At 40.3% G+C, this 27,322-nt stretch overlaps 3 long non-coding RNA genes across 3 annotated transcripts in view; 2 read left to right on the forward strand and 1 right to left on the reverse strand.

Annotated features, from left to right (window-relative positions):
* LOC111261490 (uncharacterized) overlaps positions 1 to 13,595 on the reverse strand; it is a 28,176-nt gene extending 14,581 nt beyond the window's left edge. Inside the window, exons 1-2 of the long non-coding RNA XR_015311516.1 lie at positions 13,375 to 13,595; positions 6,368 to 6,493 (exon numbers count right to left, since the gene is read on the reverse strand). This is a non-coding gene — a long non-coding RNA (uncharacterized LOC111261490). The remainder of the gene's footprint in view (positions 1 to 6,367; positions 6,494 to 13,374) is intronic.
* LOC147753327 (uncharacterized) lies at positions 1,192 to 7,274 on the forward strand. Its single transcript, XR_015311517.1, has 3 exons — positions 1,192 to 1,301; positions 1,599 to 1,780; positions 6,226 to 7,274. It is a non-coding gene; the product is annotated as an uncharacterized LOC147753327 (long non-coding RNA).
* A 931-nt stretch (positions 13,596 to 14,526) lies between the features above and the next one.
* On the forward strand, positions 14,527 to 22,865 carry LOC111261491 (uncharacterized). The gene is made up of 3 exons (XR_002680995.2): positions 14,527 to 14,685; positions 18,679 to 18,906; positions 22,295 to 22,865. It is a non-coding gene; the product is annotated as an uncharacterized LOC111261491 (long non-coding RNA).
* Positions 22,866 to 27,322: the final 4,457 nt, after the last annotated feature.

The raw sequence follows: 27,322 nt of genomic DNA on the forward strand, positions 1-27,322 counted from the left end.
GTTTGTCAAAAATAGCTAACCCTTCCTCTCCTATTCGGGTGCCTTCTACCGGAAAACCTTCCAACGATGAGACAAAAATGTAAAATACCCACGGGGATATTTCTATTTATAGATATGTCGACGCATATATATATATATATATATATAGATCAACATACTCGCAGCTCTTACTCGGTCTAAAGGATCCAACAGTAGATTAAATGATTGCCATAGAACGGTTTAATTATGTTAAACGAATGGAACCATGTGCTTAATGGTGATTAAGGGGAAAATGGTTTTGTATTATTCAAATGTATTTTATGTTGTGGATAAGTTACGTAGAAATTACGTTCCGGATCGCATGAACAGAGTGGCATCCTGTTCGAGGTTGCACTTCGGTTACACATCGCGTAATTACCATCACATACCATCACACCATACAATCATGTAGTTCCTGGCGAAAAAATGATACACTGCATGACAGGTGATGAGGCCTATGTAACAAGAAATTGGACAAACAACTTCCTCAACGCATTGAGACCCAACTTCAGTCACTTACAAATAGCTTACCAAACGTATTCTTGCTATCTAATTACCACTGTATAAGCTTTACACGAATCAATAAGTACGACGAATATAATAATAGTGATAGACGAGAACACGTTTTTGAGAAACCCTATAATCACATGAGATTATCGGCCACCGACTACATAATGGCATACAGTGTTAAAACAGACATTTACGAGATTAAGTATTTTAGCTTGATTTTCCTTCAATATATAATTTAAACAGACTTAAGGTCACCCATTTGTTGAAACCCAAAAATCGGCTGTACCCTTAGCTTAAATAAAGTTTACGCCTAAACTCGTAACTTTTTCCTTCTACGATGGTACTTTATCGCCACTACATCATCTTCTCGTGTTTCTGCGTTATATATTTTTCGTGGAAAAAAATTAGTTTGTGCCCTGAAGTTCCTGTCTGTCATAGATGTAAAAAAACCCCACAAGCCGGTGGTCTAGTGGCGAAACACACAGGCCGTAATAATAGAAAAAAAACATCAACCGGTATCGTCAAGATTCCGTCCCAGTAATAGCAGCAAGAACTACTGATACGGCGCTTGTACGATGGAGAACAGTATTACTATGATTACGCAGCTTCACGTTTGCACCCAAAAGAACCCGTATGAGAAATGTTTCGTTTCGGCAACGAAAAACAAAGGACGGATGCAAGATTAGATGTGATAGGTAACGCGAGGTGTCCGGCACGACTACGGGGCAGTGAACGACGCCATGTCAGCTGCCCATCCGCACGCCTTTTATCATGTAGAATCCGTTTGTTTTGCATTCAAGAAATATCAAAGACAGGGAATTACTCAGTGTAGTTTTACGCTTGCTGCTTAACTACTCTAACTGATTTGTTAAATTAAACTTAACGGCTGTTTTCTTTTTTAGCTCGGGTAAACCCAAGTTTGTGATCACTAAGAACAGTCGACACAAAACGTATTAGAATACAGACTGGAGGAAATTTTACTAAGCCTAACCAATCGTTTCTGACCGGTAAATGAACAGTAAATTTCTGCTATTTCATTTTCTCTTTATGTCAATTTTTACTTTCTCCAGGAGCTCGCCGATCGTTCCAGCGAAGATGAATCGATGGACACTTCATCCGATAATGTGATGGTTATATCGTGAAGCTATATGGTCGTATTTGTGGTGTATCCCGGCGCTATTTCAGTTTTGCTTCGTATAGTCAACAAAACCGGATGACTATAAAAGTGTGATGGCGCGCTCTTCAATAAATGGTATAATCCAACCCCCATTGATGGCCTCATAGAGAAAAAAAAACTGCTTTTCTCAATTGTATCCCCAGACAGTGTCCAGGCGCAAAACACCCGCCATATTGTCCCTGTACAACACAGCGTCTGGCATTGCTGGGGCTGTTGGTATTTAGTTCTGGCGAAACAGTCTAGCCTGCAAATTCCTACTGTTCCCTGCTACTGCTAATCTAGCGGAGCGAACGAGCACGTTGCCTCGTATAAGTAAAATCTTTGGTTTCTTCAGACGCGGGTGTTCATGGCCGACGCACCGGGATTTGTTGTGCAAAATTCGTGAGAATCGCAGCCACTGGCACTAACTTTTGATTATCTATTTTTGATTGTCGATTTTCTTCTTACCTATACTCCTTATAAAATCTCCCCTTTGTTTGATCCTATTGATAGATTCCTTTTGCCACAACCCTTAAGTACATTATGCCATATATTGAATGCAAGTTTACAGATCCCTTGTTTGCTTTTAGGGTAGCGCGATGATAAAAAAAAAAACAAGAAATATTAAACAAAACTAGATATCTCAGCAGGAAGTTACGCCTGCCACTAAAGTTATGGTTGGGTGTCAGTCTAAAAAAATCGTTACTTATTTCCACCAGCATGTCAACTATACTTGATTTACTGATTTCACTCATTGCCTAGGATCAAATCGAGACGTAAGGAGAATGTTGTCACCTAAACAGAACACGCGCTCAGTTACCGTTTGACAGTTCAGCGATCGTCAAGTCCAAATCACATTGCGGCGTAAATGATACGACGGCGATCTCGGTACTGTGCCCTGTTTAACCCTGTAATTTTCAACAGTTCCCGAGCTCGTTTGTAGATTGCAACTTGCCGCTAATTAAAGAAAGTCTGTTTTAAGTTGTTACGCAAATATATAGGATTACTTTTCCTGTGTATTTAGAACAGAGGATAAAAAACGTGGTGTATATATTACTAACAATTTCCATATTACGGCATTTGCTTCGTGTCATCTGTATTATCCAGCAATATAGCAAGTGGAAATATTGATTTTGTAGGATAGTTGGTCCGTCTATTATCGTTCCTGGATCATTTATTCATGGATGTGGGCGTGTGGCATAACAAGTAGACTAGATAAAAAAATTTTAGCATTGAAGATCTTTTTGTGTTGTATAATTTCGTCTAAATGGGTTGACCCCAAACGGGTTTGCTAGCTACAAAACGGGAAGCCACTTTTATTTAAATAAATGCCGCTATGATAGTATCTTCTAGTCATTACCATAACGTATCATTATTGTCAAGTTGATAAAATACAATAGATTGAGCTGTATTTGATCAAGATTCGTTTTCCCGTTTTTATTTGATTGGACTTTTTAGTATTTTGTGCCAAACAGCGCCACTTTAACTAATTCGCTTAAAAGAAACATGGCCTATGTGAACCTCATTACATCAAAGGCCACCGACTGATTAGTATGGATCCATGGCAACAGAATATGGCCCCAACGCGCACAGTGAATTGGCACCATGCTGAATTTATCAAAGCCAAAATATCTCAAACGTAAGTTCCAAAAGAGATAAATTAGACATTGATAAAACGTGTTTTAGCCACGCATCATCGTTGCGGAATAAATTAGTTTCTTTTTTTATTATACTTTCGCCCAAAAACTAGAGGCGGACGAAGCATGTTTATTGATGTTATTCTGTCCGTCTGATTTAAGTTGCCAAAAATCTGATCGCTACGCCACCCTCAGGACCAAGCAGCTCTTTTCTTTAACTGCTGTCATCTACGCGGCCGAACTCAAGCAACTTTGAACCCTGCCAAAACTATTATCGATCTCTCACCAACTAATTAACTAAGTAATTATTAAATAATAAATTAATAGCATCCCGCTGTATCTGATCACGATGTTACAATGCTCAAAATTTCAAATCTTAATCAGCATTGGCTACATAAAATAAGTGACTATGCACCTCGGTAGGGGGAGACATTTGTTCATTGTAACTAACGAGATGCACCGAGAATGCATCATTAAAGATTGTTCAGTCTGTGCCTTTTCCAGTACTTTAAAGACTGTCCTAAGTAGCGATGCTGTTAGATTCACGCTCAGCATTCATAATCCGAAACTGCGGTCGTCCTCACCTTGAAACTTGATGAAAGCGTCAAGTAAACTTAGGTTGCCACGCAAACGAAACTGGGTTTCGAAGTTTTACGTTATTTGTTTTTCTTTTTTGTTACGCCAAAATTCAATGCAAATATGACTTTTCGTGCCTTTCGTTGTCACACTTCATTTCACCGGATGGACGACAAAGCTACAAGAAAGTGAACATTTACCGTTCACGTACTGACAATCGTTATCCCTTATCTCTCCTATAAATGTTTCAGAGGAAAATGGGGATCATGTTTTGAGGCCATGTCAACGTGATTATTTAACTCCGCGAAATAATTTTTTTTGCAGTCATTGACAGTCGGTGAAATACAAATGCGATTGCAAGCCTGACGGGGTGTCAGCCAGCTGGCCTTTTTCTTGTTTAGGAATATTTGAAAGTAATTGTAAGACGCTCGTGTGGTAATTGGGTTGCGTGCGATTTGTTCCGACAAGGTACCGTGACGTCAATCTTTACAAAAGGGTTGAACACGAGTGAGGAAAACTATAGCCCAGAAGCTTAATGCTCTTCTGCCTGCTCAATATCTGAAAAATTGTGTCAACGTAACTGAATTTGAAAACTCCCTTCAATCCTGTCAGATGCGACAAGATTTTAGCTCCACTCACCAACTGTCATAATAATAATATTGTGCTTTTTTTCTATTAAAAGAACGTCTTCGATCGAGTAAATAGCAAATGGACCTTCCTTGAAAATGTGAGGTACTTAAATGCATATGACCACACTCTGAAATCGTTTGAGTAAAAGTAGACGAGAATACCAGTGCTTTGCTTATTATACCATCGGGGAGTTCTTTAAGGTGAATGGACGATCCTTTCATTGGATGTCATATTTGTATTGAGTATAAATAGAAATGGAGGGAAGTCCATTAAAACTATTCTATGCTTCAGAAAACTCTACTATACGATTCTTTAGAACTAGATGCAAGCATTACCCACTCGTGCAGCGGTTGAATGATTGGCCCTAGCAACGCGTAAAAGTATTGTTTTATAAAACGCGGTGCATTAAGCCATAACTAAGCTATCTTAGTAAATTTATTCTTTAGATACTTTATAAATAAAAAATCCAGTGTACATATTCGTTTGCATCTCTCTGATTTTTATTCATTTCATAATACTGTTTTCTCCTATGGGAACTCCACTTGAAGCAATACGTTATGTTGATTTGCAGCGTTCACAAATTTCTCTAGAGACATCGCGTTCAATATGTTCGAAGGTTTGAAGATGACTTCGTCGGGTATCGCTTCGACCGTTTGGCTTATGCAATGCATCATTCAAAGCACTCTCATCGATTTGTATTCGAAAAGCTAACATTTTTGGCCTTTTTTTTTTCGATTTCTAAACAATGTTTGATGCAGGAACCTGTTCTACTCAGCACAACTGTACTGTGCGGAAGGACATTGTAAAAAAAAAACAAGTCTGTTTGGCAATGTTACGATGGGTACTAGCAAAGGAAGCTATCATAAATTTTCTATCGTTTAATGCATAAAATCTAAGTTACTTTTCTTATTTTCATAAATGTATACATATTTGCTTATTCATTATTTTGCCTTAACAGAAAACTGCTCAAAGCTTTGTTTCGCAAGGACAAGTTTTTGGAAATCTTAGTTCTAAATGTTTAAGACAGGCGACAACCAGGCTACCTGTTATGGTCGAAATCGTTATTTACGACATTTCGTTTATCTACTACACATATCTGTATATCCTTGCAACAAGGTCTAAAAGTGGCATCCCATATAAAAACGGAAGGACCTATTCACAAACATGCTAAGTATGCCTAATTACAGCCCATGTTCTATTGCGCTTCAGAGTTTATCAGATAAATTCTGAAGCGCAATACTAATAATAATAAATACACTTAATAAAAGTAACATCTGAGGACGTCGCCATGTTGGAAGTTTTGTCCAAGCTAGGCTAAATATTATAGAAATTTGAAAACAGATTATTAACGAAGTATTACTGTGCTGTGTTATCATTCGAATGACCCTTGTAGGGAAGATGACGGTTAGGACAAATATTGTGTTTAATTCGCGTTGGCGATAACGCGACAGTGTCCTCGCGTCGTCTAGCATCTAGTTAGTTTGCTTCTTTCCTGTATGGTGAAACGATAACGACCATAATAGTTGTTTAATTAACAAACAACAGGAGGTATTACTGTATTTGAGGGCTATGTCAAGCAGACCATTCACAATAGGCCACCGCCTGTATTCGTGTTACATATAACCGTCTATTTCAGTCTCCTGTAGATAATATATGTAGACGCTTGTCCATGTTTAAGATGCAAACTTTCTATTCTAGGTGGTTCAGTAACGGGAATAGCGATTGTGCGGCGGTCAGAGTGGGGACGGCCCAGCGCCTATTCAGCCTTTTGCCTCGACCGCTGATACCTCTGCTGGGCTCCTATTGTGGACACATAGTAACTGTAGCATCCAAAACTTACTGATTTTATTCACTGTCGGCAGTTGCTTTGTTTGCATGATTTGCTCGAGATGTGAATCAGCCGGTGAACTGGCATGAAGTTGTAGTAACCTGTTATTACTATCCAACGCCTGGTACAATCTTTTGCCTGTTAAATAGAGAAAGAACTATTTTAACTGAAGAGAAAGAAGACCGTGAGCAGATGAACGGGAATCTGTTTCCGGTTTACGATGTTTTTATCCACTAGTGTAGTATATACGAAAGCGGTTGTTATCTAGAAGTTATGACCTATTAGAAATGGCTGGAGTTCAAAATCACTAGAAAAACTTTGTTCTCAAACTCGGATTATAGCCAGGAAATTGATATTGTAAGGTTTCAAGTTAGCGTCCTAAAAGACGTACATTTTAGGAATGGAAGAGGCTTGAAAAAATTTAAACAGTCAAGGGAGACACATAAAGCTGACGCTGGACGTCTTAATTTTAAGCTTTCTATCAAGACATCGAAAGAAAAAAAAAAGTGCAGAAGCGGCGTTGATTTTTCGAAAGAAGTTGCATACAAATTCGCTCAAAAGAGCCCTGGTACTATTTGAAGTAAATATCTATTTCAAAACGTGATATACAACTATTATAAAACAAATTTAACGTTCCTTATCTGATAGCATTCAATCAAATAATATTGGTGCTAGATTTTAACATTTTTCCTTAACCGCCTCGTATATATAGCCTCTAATATTCGCCTATTAAATACGTTGTAACCTGCCCTTCTCGCAGATTGCGGATATGGTCAGTTTATAGGTAAGCACGTAAGCAGGGATGGGCGCAGACTCCTATTGATGGAAAAGTGAGTACTTGGTACTACGGTATTCAGTGGACGGTTTTCACTGTGTACTTTTTTCTGCATAAATAAAGTAACATGTGTATCTGTAGTTACTGCGGCGTGTTATGCGCAAGACACGATGATAATGAGTGCCAGCCGACATCTCGAATACTATTATTATTATTATTATACGAATAGTTAACTAAGATAGAACTAACTTCAAGCCTGTTAGTATCAAATCGAATTTCTCCACGAAACGGTTTTATCGGAGTGAGGTGGCTATTTTGAGGGGTAATCCGTGTAGTGAACCATAACATGAATCTGCAGGATTTCGCGAACGCCTCCATATATTTTTATTTATAAGTGTCAGCTTCATAAAAACGAAACTGGCGAGATGTAATCCTATATATCGTTACGAACAGATCTTTATGACCATCATAACAGACACCCACAAAAGTCAGAAGCGCTACCAGAGATATCTAGATATTCATGGCTAACGTCGTAGCTATTATAAGAATCTTTCCATCTATTCCTGTCTCAAAAAGACCCATATTGCAATGGGTGGCGTGGGTCGCCGGACCGTCCCCGTAACCCCTATCACGTCACCTATGCCCAACGTTATGCATACAAACTATCTTGGCAACCATCCCGAGTTACAACCCATAGTCAGCTACTAGCTCTATTCTTCCACAGAGTGCTCGTCAGCCCTAGCTTCAGACAAACTCGCGTCAAGCCACAGACGACACAAAGACATACACACGCAGATAAAAGAAAAAAACGCAAAGGAATCTTTAACGTTTTTTCCTTTTTCCTCGAAGGTTCCTTTTCTATTTTTCAAATAGTCCACTTTTTCTTATCGGCCTTTGCTCTTCCGTTGACTGCTGTGATACGCCTTAGATTACTGCTCCCATCGTCGTGCAAAATTCGCAAGAGCGAAACACTGATACACATGTTCAATGAGTCCATGCACACATTTAATGTAATATAGTTGAACTGGTGCTTGTAATACATTGTTGTCGCAGAGGCAGCCCAGAGGATACCGCTACTCAAACCGGCCGAACTTCTTGGCCTCCTTTTGCTGCAGAGCCACCATCGTAACCCTAATGTTCCATTGCTTCACATTATGTTGCCAGACCGCACTCGCCCGACCTGTCCCCACTTCCAGCTAAGCTAGCGGGCGCAAACTGGGGTCGGATGTCAGATTTAGTGGGTTTGGCGATGACAACTAGGTACTTTATCCATTCAACAATTTTGCTGTGATTGTCTCTGTCATCTCACAACATCAACAAGACCCTGTTGGACATGTCTATGTTCCCAGCATGGTCGATACTCCGCTACTTATTTCCTAGCCGACAGCTTCATCGTTGAATTACCGTGGCCGCGACGGTCCCATGGCAGCGGCTTTCGCCAATTTCCCTCTGTAAGGTGCTGACATTAACAGCCACTTTGTAATTCTTCTGTTGCTATAATGCTTTCCGTGACCCTGTTTCACGAAAGGGACGCCGATATCCAGTCAGCGCAGAAGATGAAGTGTTCACTGCACGTCTTGAGTTCGCACTCTGCTGCTCGTAACTTGGTGTCGATTTATTGCCGTTATTTCCACAGGACAGAATTGCGGTGTGTGTCGTTTTTGCTCCTGAAGTTGTCCTTCATTGATCAATCAGCAATCGTATTATATCCTCTAGCAGCAGCAGCAGTGATAGAACTGAAAGTAGCGGTCGTCCGGCGAGCCCGCCGTCCCGCCGCTATCAATATGATAATATTGAGACAACGAGAGCAGACGAATGTCTGAGAGATTCTGGTTGCCATTGCTGGTGATATCAGCGGCTAGCAAAAAACTGGAGCTCATGCTAACAGATATGCCGAGAAAGAAACAGATTGAGAGAATGAACACTTCCGTCATTTTGCTAATACCTTGTGGTTGTAAATGAATGCCCAATGGGTGGACGGAAACGATGCCGAAGTAGGCGAGTTAAAGGCAGGATATAGGAAAAGGGAAGGAAAGGTACAGGAAATATAATTGGAAGAGAGCGACGAAGAATGGGGAAAATTCCAAAGCCTGAACATCTTTCAGTTTGCTAGACAGCAAATAGAGAACATGCTGACCTATGCAGAAGTGGTGGTAGAAAAATTGGCAGGTTTTATAACGTTCGTAAAAAATTAGCTCCGAAAAGTTTCAGTAGCCACGGAGTAAGCTGGAGAAAAATATTTCGCTGGGGTCATTTCCATTGTATTAAGTAATCATCTAGAATCGAACGTTCGGGTTGGTAAAGGCGGAATATTCATATGAAAAGTTTATGTACCAAACGACGTACATGTATATACGAGGGTATATATCTACGAAACATAATGTCTCGTAAATGAATCGGTTGCCCATGACGGATTAAAGTGGCAAAACGTTTCTGACCTGATAAGCTTTGCATTAAACATACAATAGATGATATTTTGTATGTCAGCGAAAATATTGTACGTTAGCATCTTAGTACTGGACTCTACAATCTCTCTCCTATCAATAGTATCAATTTTATATTTGGGTTCAGTGCCATATAATAAACGTGCCTTCTCGGAACGACATTCGGTTAACAAGTTTTTCACAGAAACACTTTTTTTTGGGTGGTAATTTGAGTTAACAATTCAACAACAGTCACTTCAAGGTCACATTCTTGTATGTCCCCTGTATGTGCTTAGCGAAGCTTAGATGTGAACGTTCTGTTTTAAAAAAGACAAGACCTTGCAGTTGTACACTTACGAAACAAGAACACTTGAAACTTATGCCGAAGTTTAACTTATTTAGATACCATTGTCTGCTGCTATGCTACAAAGAACGGTGGCTACACCTCCTCCTCATTGAAATTCTACGCACAACAAACTATGTAACTGCGTCAACTTAATGATAGGAAATAGATATAGCTCGGCGTCAATGGCTCGTTCGATAAGAATCTCCATGTTTCTTAGTTACTTATACGTTGCATCCATAATGCTAATGCCGTAAGCTCAAATGCACCGTTTATGGCTGGTTTTTCGGTTAGAATAATATGTCCACGTACTAGCAAATAGCTCTTTCTAATAGTACAACGACAAACAGGAGAACTCTAGAATCTAAGAGTTATGAAATCCTTTCCCATCGTTATTTTGGCTGTCTATTGGCTATACAAAGGTAAAGCAGATGCGTCGCAATTATAAGCATGGCGCGACAGGATATCGAAGGTCGTAGGGAATAGGACTAAATCGAAAACAGCATTAGGTCTTATGGTGATGAGCATTGTGTTACTGTACAACTGCCGACATCTCGATCTATCAGGCGCATGAGCTTGAGTCTTGGCGAAGGTGTACCAGGGAACTAGAGCTGACTTGGTCCTAAATTTAGTCGAGATTATGGGACAAATACATTGGGTGTAATCCATCTTGATGACACGTAGAGAAATTTCAATGAGTGTCGCTGAGGCTGATTAGTATGGTAGTGTAACTTTTAATGACTGTTTTTCATCCCGATTGTCGACTGTTTAGGACTGACATGAGTCCTGATCATTTACATTGAAGGACTATTATATCGCTACCGAGTCTACCTTTTGTGTAGACTCTCCAGCTGGTGCTGAATGGTTCCATCATGCTCAAACTAGCCTGAAATGCATGGTGGGTTGCACTGCATTGAAACCTATTGAATAGCAAATCCGCTTGTATTTATCGGTTCAAGCAAACAGAGTTCATAATACATAGCCAGTCTACAGGCAGAGTTAGATAGTACGATATGTGTATATGATATATATTTACATAGTCGTGTTTCGGGTAAATTAACTTTATTAGTAATTTAATAAGTTTCAATGACTGCAAATTAAGGTATTCTCTAGCTAAAGGAACTTATCGTAAGTCAGCGTAAACCCAGGTTCTTTTGAAACCTTCATTTTTTTAGCCAATGTTAGCAGTGTAGCTAATTAGAGCACATATATTTCCTCAGGTGAGTAGGAGACGTTTCAGCATGATGCCACAAGAATAGGAAATATCAAATTGATATAGATTTTGAGATAGAGTTCAATGTCGTTAGCAAATCCATGTGGCAAACACTATTATGTCATGCTATATATACACGCCGCACGTTGCGCGGACGATACGCCAGCTTCAACAAGATGTTGAAACCGTCTACATATCGACGCATGTTCGCCATCTGTATATAGTATGCTGATAGTAGTAAGTCTGGTCGTGTGCTATTTTTATGCTGAATAATTATATATCCCTGCAGTCGGACAGCTAAATAATGCAGTACAGGCTAGCGATTAGTGCATCCCTCGGATGGATTCGTTTTTGCTTTACGCATATTTAGAAAAATTATTTGTTAGAATCGTTCTCTCCGCACATTTGATATGGGCGGTGATGGATCTTCATAATACTGAATGATCCGTGACCGTTTCATTGTATTGATGAAGTGTATATTATAGTTAAAATCGTCAATGTCTCTGAAAAACGTTATTTGCCGCTCGCACGATATCATCTAATATATCGATTGATCATAGGTTTTAAGTGGATTCTTTGTTTTTGAAAATGCATGCCCTCCGCCAAACACTAATCAATATGAATTTTTTGACTTTGCCCTTAACAGAATCAGTCTCAAATTCAAGGTAGGTGCTGATTTTAACTGATAACACCCCATTCATCTATTATCTGCCGTTCACGAACGCAAATATACCGGCAATAGCAATGATAACGAAAGGGTCATTCGAACAGCTCAGACGATTGATAACAAATGAGCTTCGATGAAGGACGAAGTCGAATAAGTACGACAGCTTTTGTCTGCTAATATGTTTATAATAGAGATAAAATGTGACGCTGATGAATTATGCCGAATAAACGAGTGGGTAATGAAAGCCAGGCTAGATAAATCAACGAACAAAATGGCGAAAGTCGCTTGCCAGGTGCGTGCTTTCTGCTGTTCATCAGATTGACTTGAAAGGCGTACCATAATAATAATACGAATCATCTTGAGATACGCGCTTCAGTCATTGTACAGTGACTGAATGGCTGAAATGTACCTTTCACTAAAGGAAGGAAGATGTTGATTTGATTTCACTTTCCTATTATGAGGAACATTACACCCCTGACATGCGCGTCCGAAGGTCTTCACTTGCTGATTCGTACGTGTGCCTAGTTCGAGAAGGCGGCTACATGTTATAATCATTTAAATATTTCTAGATATTCGACTATACAATTGTGATCTAATTAATATGGAACATAGAAATAAGTACTTTTGCTTCTGGATCAAGTATTTTGTTGGTAGTGGGTTACTCTTGTGGGTTACTGTTGCGACATAATTGTATTTGCTCGTATTTGCATTACAATGTACTTCGATCTGACTTTATTTAGGACTCACTGGATGTCGGCCCACTTATTGTGCATGAATAACTAGTACCTTTAGACCCATCACGAAAAAGATACAGGATAGCTCTCCGGACAAAGATATCATACCCCTTAGTCTCTGACGCTCTACGTGCAAAATGTAAATCGCCGATAGAGCGGAGATCAATACAGACGGTATCTACACCCATCACTGACCAGACTCGATTGGAACACACGTAATCTACGTACATTACCAGGTGGCCCTGTCGCCAGCTCGAGCGAAAAAAGGATTTCACACAGGTCACAACGCGGGGGCATCGGCAGCGCCGACAAGATCAGCAAGAACAACAACTCGGCAAAGAAAACAGCATTTGCGAAAATACAGTAGAAACAACGGAGCACCGGTCCGTCGTCAAAGCTGCCGCTGCCGGCGACAAACGAATGACGATGTTACAGCCTTAACAAAACTGTGTTTCGCTGTTAACGTTGTTGTAGTGGTCATTGCAGAGGTCTTTAGTTCGTCATTAGCCTCATCGAGGCAGCCGCCACCCTCATAACACATAGTCACGCTCATCCTCATCGACTTAACCCACTTTCAAAAATCTCCTGTTTGCGATCTGCGATAAAAATTCGCTATTCCACTGACATTTAAAAATAGCAACGGAATCCGCCAAAGTCTTCCCTTAACTCACACGATGGGCATATAGGTTGGGGGAAGGGGTTAATGGAGCACCGAGGAAAACGGGGCATTTACGGAACGTCGTATTAAGCAAACGGATAAAAAACGAACTAAAAAAAAGACCCTCGACTACGCCGTTGCTGCTGCTGCCGCCGCCGCCGCCATCGCGTACATGATGATTTTTTTTATGGCGCTGAAGCACTTACCAGTGTCGTGGTGGAGCTGCACCTGTCTCTGATGCGAGTAAAGTAACAACGGTAGCACAAATACTAATAGCGAAACGTTAAAGCGTTAAAAAATGGTACGTTAACGGGAAGGGAGGTGGACGAATGGACTTCGGAATAGCCGAACGGACCAGATGTTGGTGTCTCAATGGCGGTATCGATTGTTGACCGACGATGGGCGTCGTTTATGCTATGGACATATCGCCCTGGCGAAGCCAGTACCTGTTGTATCAGTAGTATTGTAGAGTGAACGAATAGACACGTTCGCACACACAGTAACACATAAAAAAAACAGACAAATACACACACACACGCAAAACTATGGTGTTAGGTGATCCGATGCATCACGGGAGTGGCATCAGGAGCTGCGAACTGGGCTTCGTAGGTAGTGGGCTGAAACGGAGATCTTTAGATCATTCAGTAGCTGCAGGCCCGACTACGCAAGCAGCCTCAAGCAGCAAATGATCGGCAGGCATTCTTCGTTGGGGACAGTAGCAGCGACCGCTGTAGCGCATGCAGAAAGCGCAAACGCGGCTAACGGGCGTACAGGCGCCCCGCTGACTTTGAAGAGCAAAATGCACCCCAGTGGTCTACAGAAAGGGGGTTCCGCAAAGGCTGGACTATGGTGGATCGTGGACATGTTTTGGCAACGCCATCGATACCAGAGCACCGGTGGCGGCAGCCACATAAGGAACGACCGCTGTCTGGCAATACTAACCATCGAAGTAGGCAAGTTTTGCGTGCGATCGCTAACAGCTTATCTAGCGACGCCACTTTTCAGTTTGCGAGTCATTTTCATCACCTAGAGGAGTCCTAAATTTTCCGTCCCCTATGATACGGTACGCTGCTGCTGCTGCTACTGAAATGCATAGAACAAAGTGTGCCATTGTTTGTTCGTAATAGATATGATACTCGATCGGGTGTTTGATTCTAACCCTGACAGTGAGCAGCAGATCTGGGTCTTGCTCCTAGCTGAAATAGAGTGCAATTTGCCTATGCGCTGTTATATCTTCATCTGCAGATGCTAACTACCCTTTCTTCGACTGTTAATGGCACAACTCGCTAAAATCTTCGACTAATGTCGTTTAGCGTAAGATATAATAGTTGTTTCTCTTCGAATACGGAAGGCTGAGCCGCAAGCGAAAGGGGCTAAGATTCTGCAATTTAATGATTAATTTAAGCCGTCACAATGTAAAATATTTTCTGTTCGTCTATTTTTCTCGTTTGCCAAATATAAATATGAGCGTATGAAGAAATTTCGTTCTTGACTGATACAAGGCTTGACTACGATAGGTAAGTTTGGACTTCTCTGAGCATCAGTACATGTCTGTGTTAAGCTAAACTGACATATGTTTCAACTGGTCATACAGTGAATCTACGAATTGTTACTGCATGACTAATATAACCTTCGAAATAATTTTTTAATTAAACAGAAATCTTTTTTTTTTTTTTTTTTTCGCTCGTCGTTAGAATTTGCAGCATCTACGTATCGCTTAGTGTGATCCATTTGTGCAGCTGATTTCGCCCCTGTTGACCCCATTATATTGCAAACATTGTGGTTATTTGAAATAGGAAAGATTGAAATGTTCTGCTATTACGTAGCTATTGCGATTTGTTTTATCGAGGTCGACAGGTTCTCGATGCTGATGATTGTACCGTCATCATTGTGATCATATAACAGGGTTTCGTCGTTCTCTGCAGATTATATATGTATGTCAACGCACGATTTCGCCGTTAGTCGTTTGTTGTTATTGCTGCTCGTGTCTGGGTAACACCAAACGTACCGGAAGTCGATCGGCGTCGAATTGGCCGAGCTTTACGAGCATCGCTTGAAATCGAACAAGTTTTTGTCTTGTTCTTGTGATTTCTGCTCGTAATTTTAAATCAATATTGAAATACCGCCATTAGATTGCTTGTTTCTTAGCGAATGGTTAAAGTAGACGGAGCAAACGTACCTGCTATAAGGTAGAATCAGCCCAAGACGTCTTCGAAACCGAAAAGGTTCGCAGGGCACCTGAACGATCGCTCGTGCTTTGAAGCAGAGCTCAGTTAGTGGAGGAAATTCGAAATTGGGAATTAACGTACCTGAACAACACGAACACTGGAAATTGTCAAAGAGGAAAAAGTTCCTACTCATCACATCAGATCGCCATCTACGTGGATCTATTCCGTACACTTTAGATTAGTGAAATGCTTTATCATTGACGCAATGCCGTTCTTGTTTCCTTCGCCGATCGTAGGAATTGTTGACAACGGTAACGTAGAAATTTGCTTGTTCTTACAAGCGATGCCGAGTGCGGGTATACGCTTAAGGGATCACTTCGTTGTTTATTTAGCGATTTTTTATTTTACAAAATTTATATAATACCGATAATATGCATTTTTGACAACATAGATGGTCAATAATTTTTTACACTTCTTTGCTCAGACGCTGAATAATGATATGATTATGAATGTTACTAGTTTCTAAGCCTTTATCAATGCCGTTTAGCGTCCATAATCGTTTTTAAATCAGGTTGCATTTTAGACATCAAAACTTTTAAAGCGGAATGGATTCGTGCAAAACGAGCAGCCGCTTTTTCTTCTTCTTGGAAGCAAAGTCCAACAATTTATTGATAGAAAGGAAACAGGTATCAGTAATCTTGTGCATCACACTTGCTTGTCATTACTGAGATAATCTCTCGTGATGATGAATCGACGGATGGAGCCACGATCTTTTTTCCGGAGCTGTGGCCCGTCAGAACATCGCTATAACTCTGTGTCTTTCATCGTATTTCAATTATTATTTTTTAATATATACTAGAACTGGTAAACGCAATGAATGTTTATTAATGACAGAAAAGTAGGGTTCATTTTCCTTGTAACCGTATTAGTAAAACTCACGTAGTTTTAACCAGATCAACTGACTATGAGTGGATTTCAGCTAATTTTAAGATAAATACGTAAGTATATGTAAAACTTGCAGTAATAACTGGTATATGGGAAACCCATTTATCTTCGCATCTGTTTCGCAACCGTTCAAAGGTTCGACGACCTCAGAAGAAAGGTCAATTCGAGGACCCGCCTAGACACCAACTGGGAAAAAGCTAATTATAATACGCGCACTCCTTGCTAGTGTCACCCGTAACACTAACCGCATTTGTATAGCAATGGTTTGTTGACACGCTAGATTTAGCTCGTTTTTTTATGAGCCAGCCCTGCCCCGTCCAGAAGAGCTATAGTCAGTTATTCACAGATAAAATTGCTAATTCTAGTTTTCTGCGCTACGATTTTCTTATATGCAGACTTTACTAACTGATAATGAGACTAGATGCTCCGCTGTACATGTTACGCTTGCAAGATCCGGTCGTTACAAATAGCACGTTTTCCGACTGTGAAGCCAAAACCAACATCTTCGCGTAGGCGTAAATACTTTTTGCACCAGCGTTGCCGCAGGCAGGTTGCCGACACACGAACCGAGGGCGAATACAGTGACGTAGTAGTTGTTATTTATCTAGCACACCTTGAGCTCTTTCTCGGCACTTGTTTTACAGGAGCAATCCAACTTTAATACAGGATTAATCAAAAGTCAAACAGTTCGTCAAGTCGGGTCAGGCCATGAAGCGTTTTTATATGTGACGACAAGGCCAGTAGTCGAATGTGGATTGAGGACCCCTGTTCCACGATTGAACTTGTAGGTAGATGATGGCAGATTTCGAGTTCGTCATACTGCGTGCTCGGGGCTAAATGACCGTGCGGATGCAACACCTAAATTAACCGATTAAAGCCCCTTCTTGTGTTGAAAGGCCATGATATTTTTCGAGCTTAGAACTTGTAAGATTAGTTTTGTTGCAAATATCCTACCTTTTGTTTGGGGTTATATCTTCAAACCTTTAGAAATTTATGAAATTGTATTAAAGAAAATACACAAAACAGTGTTGGTTGCTGTTTCCCAATGAACAATCATTATGGAGTGCCTTAATTTGGGTATGCTGAGGTTATGACAGGAAAAATGTAACATCATTTTTTATTTCGTACGTTGCTTCTGATTGAAGTTTTTATTTTGTACGAAGTGTCATACGCTCGGAATGGAAATACCTGTTCTGCTTATTGAATGTTCTAACCTTGCAGTTCTGATGCCATCTATTTCAGCCATTATAAGCTGTTCAGGTTCATGATAAGGTTAACATATACCGTATTTACATACTAGCAAATACATGAAAAATGCACACAAATGCGACACCTATAGAAGGCCATAGCCCAAGCGATATGTTTTTCTGTACTGGGCACACGTGTATGTACACAAAACTATCATATGGTGTAACTAATGCTTTAGCCACTGCCATTAATTAGTCCTCACCATCGCTGGTCGATAGTTGACTTTCTGTTGCCCCGTAATAATTGATTGATGTTGACTTCTTAGCCCTTTTTTAGGCATGCCACACTATATCTAATAACAATAATAACGAATATACGCTACGGGTACGGTAATCATATTAGAGTCCGACGGTTGTCACTGGGATCCCAATCCTTATTCTATATATTAGATTATATATACATGTTTGTGTACAATGCATAGAGGGACTGAAAGATCTCGTACGATACAATGAACGATACGATGGCATTAATTTGCGTGTTTTGCGTTGCCTCGCTATATATATATATATATATATATATATGGCTAAAAATATCGATGTGGCCATCTCAAATATATGGTCGGAATATGGGTAGCAGTGGAGTTGCATAAACGTCACTAGTGTCGTTTTGCGTTAAAGACATCCATATCCTCCCTGGCGCGTAAACGACATCAAGGATAGGCACCTGTCGCGTCAGATTTGCTACAAAGTAGACAGCTGTCAACGTAAGACGCTGCAAAAACATTTGAGTTTTCCGATTTTTGTTGCGCCAATTGCAGTTGACGTTTTATTCCTGGGCTTATTCTGGCTTATCATTACCTTGCAGTAGACGTTTTATTCCTGGGCTTATTCTGGCTTATCATTACCTTGCAGTATGACGATGGCCAGTTAAGAATATATGATAGATAAACTTTAACATTATGTTACTTATTTCGGACACACTAACAACTCCCTAAATACGTGCGGTATCCATTGCTTGCATGCAGTGAACCCTGTAGCAACAGGGATGTGAACACTCAATTGTGCTTACATTAAGCCCGAACACAGAGCTGTTAAACAAACATATGTCCACTTAGCAGGCCCCATTTCATCAAGGGGACATTTTCCCAGAATCATAGATACGATTTGTTTGTCAAAACTTAAATCAAACTGATTACAATCTGTTTCTTAGGGCCGCCCTTAGCTCGGAGCTCTACGCGTACAAATAACTTATCACGGGGTAATAAAGATAGTTTCTATCGAAACTAAGAAAGTCGACGTCTCCATGTATCGGGAAGCCTTAGATGTGAATACGCAGTTTATGGTTATCACAGCGTCACCCACCGCGGGGCAAAACAATGAACAATTGCGTCGCGGCAAGGGCCGCCACTTCGTTGCTGGCAGCTGTCGCAAAAGAAAGGTAAACGAAGTTACATTCGACTAGACAGGTAAGTGGCGCTAATCATTAATAGACAAAAGGAACCGCTGCATACGTTGTATACTGTCTTCCTACTTAACGGAACTTCGATGGAAAAATGGATTTACTGGTCAATCTACACGGGGATGAAAACAGTGAACGATGAAGCAGGAAAAAATATCTTGACTTTACTCAAATTTACTACACACGTACATACATTTATGGCGTGCTTGAAGTATTCATTATCAAAATGATCTAATTTGTGTCATGTTAGCGTGTTGTATAGCTAGAAAGTAACTGGCCATTTTGTCCGATATAAGCGATCAAACATAGACGCGAGCTAATATCAAAGGAAACGAACTGGAGGAGCGATGCCCTAGGACAAATCAACTCACAGAAAACAAATGGCAGAAATTGTCGAGAAGGGCATAATGAGTCTTGTCACATTCGTGATATCGAATTAACTCGCTCATTTATGCCAAACTACTCAGTGTTCGAAGAACTGTTAATTATTAGGGCGCTATGACAAAGGGACGCCCCTCAACAATCTACGTTATAGTTCGATAATGATATCTACATTAAATCATACATAAATGCCCTTGGTATGTTGAAAGCGATTCTTATAGAACCCTGCAGGCGCATGAATTAAATTACTCGAATACTAATACGTTCGCCTTAATTAAAGTCGTATAAAGATTAATTAAGAAGGTCCCGAGAATTTATTTGTAATTGATCCTTGACATACGTTCTCCGGCATTTCTATGGTACTACTGGACTGCAAAAAATGTCTTAATGTTAAGGTGATTTCAAGCTGTGATAGTAAAAGACTTCGGATTATCAGTAGTACATTTGGCGCATTGGATAAATTAGGACTCTCAAATTGATCGACTCACAGTTTTTGCCGGATTCGAGTCAAAACAACGAGGCGCTATTTGAAGTAAATGTAAAAGAGGATCGACGTTAGGTGTTTCATCAGACGGCTGATCCACAGCAGGAAATGAAGCGCGTCTATGGCTAAATTCGAGCTTAGACCGCCATGTGTTAGCAAAAAGACATGTTATCGGTAAGCGTTCACAGGAACATGAACCTTATTCAGCAGTCGATATGGTGGCATCGTAACTTAGAAATCCTATATAGCCTAATTACTACCGTCCACGTGATTGCGTTAACAGGTAGTCTTTCGATATCTCTTTCAGTCGTTTATTTCTAGTGGCATCTCATGTGGCGAAATTTTCCGCTCAAAAAGATCAATCAGAATCGTAAATTCTGCCTTCGGCTGGCTTTGCCCTAAGGCACCAGTTCGGCCTTGTCTATGTGCTCCTATCGTTGTCACTGTACATAGACGAACTACTAGTAATCAGCAACGACATTGATTGGCGATCAAGTCGAATGATTTGCCTTTTGCATTCAAATGTGATGCTGAATGTCATATTACAGTTTTGTTTTTTATTTGTAATTATACAGACACAATTGAAACGAATAGAATTTGCCCCTATTGAGCTAATAAGTATTGGGTCTGTGTGTTTAAAACTCGTATCGTTCGTAAAAGTCTTTTGTGTTTTTTTTTTTTACTTGTTTTTAATGCTGTTAACGATTTCTAATTATGAACAGCCCTTTTGCTCGAAAATGTTTTGTAGTATCACGTTGAATTCATATTAATTCGATTCCTTATACCTAACGCCCCCGAGTGCCGCAGTCATAGCTACTGCAATTTAATTTTGACGTTTCCGCACAAATAATTATCGGTCGTACATTTTGTCGACCTCATCGCAGGGCGCCATTTTTAAAAAGAGCAACAAATCATGAAGATCCCAGCGACCACAAATGCCACGTACGTCGTCACGTACGAATCGTCGCCATCCGTGCTCGGATTGCGTCGCTACGCAGCTGCACCAAACAAAAAAGGGCATTTCGTATTTCTATATAAATTATATATTGCTATGTTGCGCGCAAAAGAAGTACGATCGTGCACCGCAATATGACTATTAGAATGCAAGCTAACGTCGATGTGGATACATACGGTAATCATATGGCAACCAAATTATTGCAAATCGTTTGCGAAGGTCCCGCTAGTAGTTGCTCGTTAACGTCTTGATAGTTGGCAAAGTGATCACACGGTGGTGCAGTTCAAATTCGACGCGATCGCACAATCATATCCGCATGAATCAGTAGCAGTCACCATTGGGTCTCCTCATCCAGAGGTCAAGTCCTGTTTTCTTACGTGTTCCCTTTTCGGAGTCACTACACACCCTACAAACTACCCGAATGATGAGAATCAACGACTGCAGGTGTACGTTAGCCCGACTAAATACGTACTTGGAGCATCAATGGCGTTCACAGTACTGTCATTACGTAACTTTCCGTCTAATAAGTTCTTCGTAGCCTCTGGTTCTTTTTGATCCCTTTAAGTTAGCCAAAGAACCAACATTGTAGATAGGTAAGCAATCTTATTATCATTATTATTATTACTATATGAACTGGCTACGTACAGTATATGTGAACAGTAACGGAGAAATCGTTTGACACAAGCAAACGGCCTCGACCACATCACGACGCTGAGGTCTACCAGTTGACGCTGATTTGGTGCGTTGTGAAGCCTCCAGTTGCCATACGCCGAGTGCGATATCAGTGGCTGAATGCTCACCTGTTATCGGTCTTATCTCAATTTCGCTTGCAGCAAACTTCTACACCAATCGGACGTACTCGACGGATGCTGTCCATTTAGCGGCTTTTCTAAGCGTATCAATAATAATCACTTCATCATTATTGAAAATAAAACGTTTATTTTCAATACTGATATTCTACAGCCGTAAAAACGTCACTTAAGACAGTTGTCTACTTTTGCCGCCAAACAATGTGTGTTTACGCCCGGTTTCGAACCCGCGCCACTTTTGGCTCCGTCCGCGTTACCGGTACACCGTTGCGGGCTCTTGATAATGAACTATATACTCTTCCTCTATTCCCGGATAGTGGATTGTCTAGATACGCTTTGTCGTTTGTTTTTTTCTCTCGCGCATTTGACGGAGTCGATATAATCAGCAGTCCATCGGACGGTAATCCATTCAAGCCAGAATGTTTACTGTATTGACAAAAGCAAACGCCTACATCGTCCCATTGAGCCGGCTGGCATGAAGGTACCATGGTATGGGAATGTAAGACGTATGATGTCTGTCATAATAATGGCAGTGTCTTATAATGCGACTTGGGCAAATATCAGCAATTACCCTGGGAACAAATTAGATGACAGTAAATATTAATTTATTACATCAATTAATAACATAATTTGTCTTGGCGTTATTACGGATTAGATAAAGTTAAGCGAAAACCTCCAGTATAACTATATAACAATTATAGTAATTAATCTTGTTATTGTTATTTACTCGATTCACAGGACACAGCACAAACGCGCGACAAACCGGTAGCGATGCCAAGTTCTCGTCTCATGCAAATTTCCTTTACAGATAACTCAACGACAGGCAGCGTAGCTGTTCTAATGTTGGGGGCTCTCTTTTGCCCCTGACTTTGTACAGGGCAACAATATAATAACGACCGCCGAACGAACGACCCGTATAGTCCGGCGACACTCTCGGGTATCGGTTGCATCAGCTGAGGCAGTAAAAGAAGTCACCGCTGGCGACGTGAGACAATATGGCGCACGTTTCTGAGAAACACCGGTATTGAACGTAAAATGAAATATATTCTTCAAATGGCTATAGTAATAATATCCGTGCAAGATAAAATGTGACGGCAGCGATGTGATGGCAATGGGAAGGGTAGAAGCGCCCTATGAATATGCACGACGTAGTTCGATGTATATAAGCATAGAGAAACTAAGAAAAAACTACACGTACAGAAAACACACGCATACGTTAATCTAGTGTCAAAATACCGCTGCAGTAGAAATACCGCATTTCCAATCAACTAATAAATTGAAAGTCGACATTACCTCGGCTTGAGCCTTTCCACTGTGAAATCACTTGTGCAATATAGTTATGGGTGCCTGCAGACAAGAATAGAAAGAAAACAATTAAAGTAGTAATAAAATTGACAATTTTATTACTACGTTGATCCTCCCAAATAAACGAATATTAAGATGACGCGTTTCATTCAAAAATCGTATGCTTTCAAGTTTACGCTCTCCGTGCTTTTAGGAGACACCCAGACCAAGTCAGAGCTAGTATTTCTCCTAACGATGTTGCATATAGATCATTCCAGACTTTCTGGGGCGAGGGCCAAACTAAGTAGCTAGAAGACCCGTTATTGAAATCCACCGAAAGTATACTGAGATAATATTTCGTGTCAAACAAAGTATTTATAATAAATTTGATGCTCGACAATAAACTCTATAGTTGAGAATCATCGGCTGAAGCTAGATGTACGTATATAGTATATAAAAACATATATAAATTAAAAATAAAATTAGAAATTAATACAAACGTACATATATGAGTTTTGGAATTTTGTGGCCTTGTTCGATCTGATACAAGTGTATGGTCTTCATTCAGCCCAACATCTCGTGACTGGCCTACTGCAACGGTACGCGAAAGCTGCCGTTGATTTGTTGAAATGAGTATTAGGGGAAATATATGCTTAATCTAACCGTTGCGATTTATTTTGTTGCTTTTTCGAAGCTATTACGCATGCCGGCCACAGCATAGGACTGCAGTAGGCTCCAAGCGCAACGAGTCCTAGTTGCCGTTAATTCTCTGCGCATCTACTGTTATTCTAGGAAAACTGCCCTGTCAGTTCCCAGGTGAAAAGAGAGGATTGATAATTTCAAATAGAAGCGTAAAAAGTCATTCCAGACCTTCTAGAGTCGATAACCTCTTGGCCGGAGGCGTGTGACTATTAACAGAAACGGTTGTTTTGCTTTTATGGAACAAGCTTATTGGCTAATGGGATGATCATATCAATAACATCTAAGTACTTCGAGGAGTTAACTTAATCCAATCTCAGAAGTTGATGTGACCTTCCCTTTCCGAACTTCCGAAAAACCATTGCGGTTTTCTGGTTAAGACCTGATTAAGGTATTGGCTTGAGGATGACTGTAAGCTGTAAGACGCGGAAGTAGGAAAAAAATGTTTTATTCTTTTTTTTTGCGCCGCCATGATTTCTGCGCACAAAACATACATGCCGAGTTGCCTGGAAGTTTCATGTGTAGGAAATAAATATTACCGTCCTTCTTGTGTTACGTTAACGTTACTATGGTATATGCAAGAAGTGGTATAGGTAAATGTACTACAACATTTATGCGTTGTGCAAGGTTCCATAGTAAGGAGAAGAGGAGAGTACCAGTAACAGAGTGCATTTTTGGGGCACAAAGCAGGCTCGTTGTCTATTATAGACAGTTCCAATTGGAAATCCAATAGACGATCATGTCCGTCATGTAATGACTGTGCAAGCGTCATTGACTTTGACGATAAAAACGAATGTTTTATTTAGGTTTAAAAAAAAGCTAAGGATGGTGGGTGTCGCAACGAAAGGCGCAAGGAAAGTTTTATGATTCTATAGTAAACCTAAATGTTAACCTAGCCTAAAACTTGTTTCTTGAACGCATACGAGAATCAATACCAACCCAATTTTTTTTATCAGCTATTTTCATACTCGTTATTTGACGTGCACCTATGGTTGGCCAGGGTAAATATAACGACACTCATTGCGCATCGTATGTGAGTAGCGCGGCTACCCGATAGAAATCAAAAGTTTTTCCGATCGTTTCATAAACGCACAGGAAGTTTCTGAGTGAGTGTTTCGCAGATTTTTCCTAGAAAAAAACTAGAATTACAGAAGGAGTGTGGGAAGTAGGTTGAAAGCCGGTGCCGTCTGAACTGCTTGCTCTAGAGAATGCTACATCAGTTGTGTAATGTGATGGTCCGGAATCTTGTAAGTATCCTGATATTTGCTCAGACTGTTGGGCTTTAGGTTAATCGGATTACCGTACAGCGATTATTGCTTCACCTTATTTATAATAGCGATATTATCCGTCCTATGTTTAATCGAAATTATGAGTTACGGGCAGTCCTATACTAGTTTCGTCACAGTTTGCCTAAGACTTTTTTTTTAAGCTTTTATTATTTTGATGCGACTACTGCTTTGTTGTTACCACATCAAATGTATGCATTTAATACTTTACTGCAGTATGCTTTGTCTAGTAACTCGTTGAACTCAACCCCATCTAGCTAGAGCCTCTCGTACATACAGGGTTGTTGCTACGACCGGATCCTCTCATAGTCATGACTGCGCACACATTAGATTGTTTTTCTAATCCCGACAACATTCTACAGTTGTCCGGCGTTTATTCTGTTCTATTTTACTGTTTTACAATCAATAGTATTATCTGGCTTGACATAATGTATCTGGCGCAATTAATATTCGGACACGTGAAAAAGGTGCATTACCTCCTTTAAAAAATCTATTACCAGAATTAAAGGGGCAACACTAGTCGAAACAAACAACAGAATCTGGGCATACAGAAGAGCTAAATTCGACAGGTAAGTTTAGGTACGTTACTTTCAGAAAGCAACATGTAGACGTACATAAGCGTTTTGTTATCTGACAAAGGACGTGCTTCGAAACGTACGTATTTCGTTATTAAGAAGTCGAGTCGAGCTTTCTAATTCAGTATAGATTCGACATCTGCATAGGTGGAAACAAAGTGTGCAGTAAATAAGGCTAACATATGGGGATTTGCTCCACAACTATTCCTTGCTGAAGAGCGGCGCGACATCGGGATGAAGCGTTGGGATGACAAGCTCCTGATTTACTAGTGTCCTCTAAATATACTTAGTTAATCTGAGTCGTGCAAATATTTCTTCAAGCTAAGCTTCGTCACATTTGGTTTTACATTTACAATACGACACATTTGATCCATACGAATCTAAAGCCCCTATAGCATTTTCATTAGAGTATTACTACGCTTGGCAACGTATTTTGTCTACGCATGTATTGAATACAATCGATATAGGCTTAACACGTGCTGGATTCCACATGAAACGTCAACGTTTTTTTGAAGTAGCTTGCGAACTGGGTCGGACGCCGAACCCACACCTATCAGGCGTCGGCCGCGATTCCCAAGGATCAACGATTTTTTAAATCATTTCATCTTCTGCTATTGATGACGTTATTACGTCGTACCAGCGTAAATGCCAATACACCCAAACGTTAAAAATGAGTCCTCATTTTTGCACTGCGGCAATACTGCCTACCGTGAGAACGTGTATTATCTGTTGAGCGGTTTTCTTAGAAAATATAAGGATTAGTACGCTCAACAGTCGTGTACTGAAAACGAGACTGAATTCGCGTCGACATTTATTTGAAAATTATTGTAAAAAATAGCAAAAAACGTTCTATTTGTAACTTAAGTGGCGGATTTCGGTAATTATGAACAACTACAATTCGTTATAGTCCAGCAATGTTCAATTTCAATTACAGAGCGAGTCGCAAGGGTTAAGCAGATTTATCCAGATGAGAGTTTACATCAAGAAATATTTGTGTCCTCATCAGATACTTCTAAATTCAGGTTGATTACTATTTTATTTAGTCCCAGTTTCCATAGAGAGGAAGCTGCATCCACTCGCTTTCGCTGGATTCCCTGTTTCTCTCTGAGATTCCAAAAATTTTCATCGACAGTAGAATCATCCCGTGAGTCAGTCAAGGCCAAAAATAAGCAATCAATTTAACGACTATTGTGTTCATGGCTGGCTTGTGCCTGGTGGACCTAGGCCTGTCCCCGTTATTGTGTTTGTTCCATTTACATTACTTGATTTCTCCTCGTGGCTTAGACTGGATTGATCAGAAGCTCAGTGATGGATTCAATGAGCAGGATATCAAATAAAACCATAGTTAGAAGAAGGCACACTCATATACGTCAGTGTGAACGTGTAAATTAATCGACTCTGTATCTTGAATTGTGCTCGTGTCTCGATAAAAAAATTACCTTTTTAGACCCTCAGTGTCATCTTATCCACAGTCGCCGATGCCTTCGTTATAGCTTTAAACATATGTTTTTCAAGTATACTCCGGAACAGCGTTGATTAAAAATTAATCCGTGCTTCATTAATTTTTTTCTTGTTATTCTCTGCACGTTTAGTGACCAAATTGCACCGGCAAAGGCCTGATATCTGCCTCTGTACCTAATCTTGATAGAATTTAGCGTGGATGCAGGATGCATCGGCATATAGTTCTAGTTTTTCATTGATTAAGGCTTCTTCCGGCAAATTGCACATGGTGTTCTCACTCAAAATATATGCACTACGCAAGTCTCTAAGCACAGACGAAATAGTATCATTGGGAACTCGAGGCTCAATGTAAGTAGGAATAGCTCTTTGTCGAACCGATGCGCTATCGAAGAGTCTAAGTGTTAGAATTGAGCCATGCCCAGTGGCTTCCTGTTCATCTGCAGACAACACTTTAGAAAGCC

Source organism: Varroa jacobsoni, unplaced genomic scaffold, assembly GCF_002532875.2.
Source record: "Varroa jacobsoni isolate VJ856 unplaced genomic scaffold, vjacob_1.0 scaffold_562, whole genome shotgun sequence".
Classification (NCBI taxonomy): domain Eukaryota; kingdom Metazoa; phylum Arthropoda; class Arachnida; order Mesostigmata; family Varroidae; genus Varroa; species Varroa jacobsoni.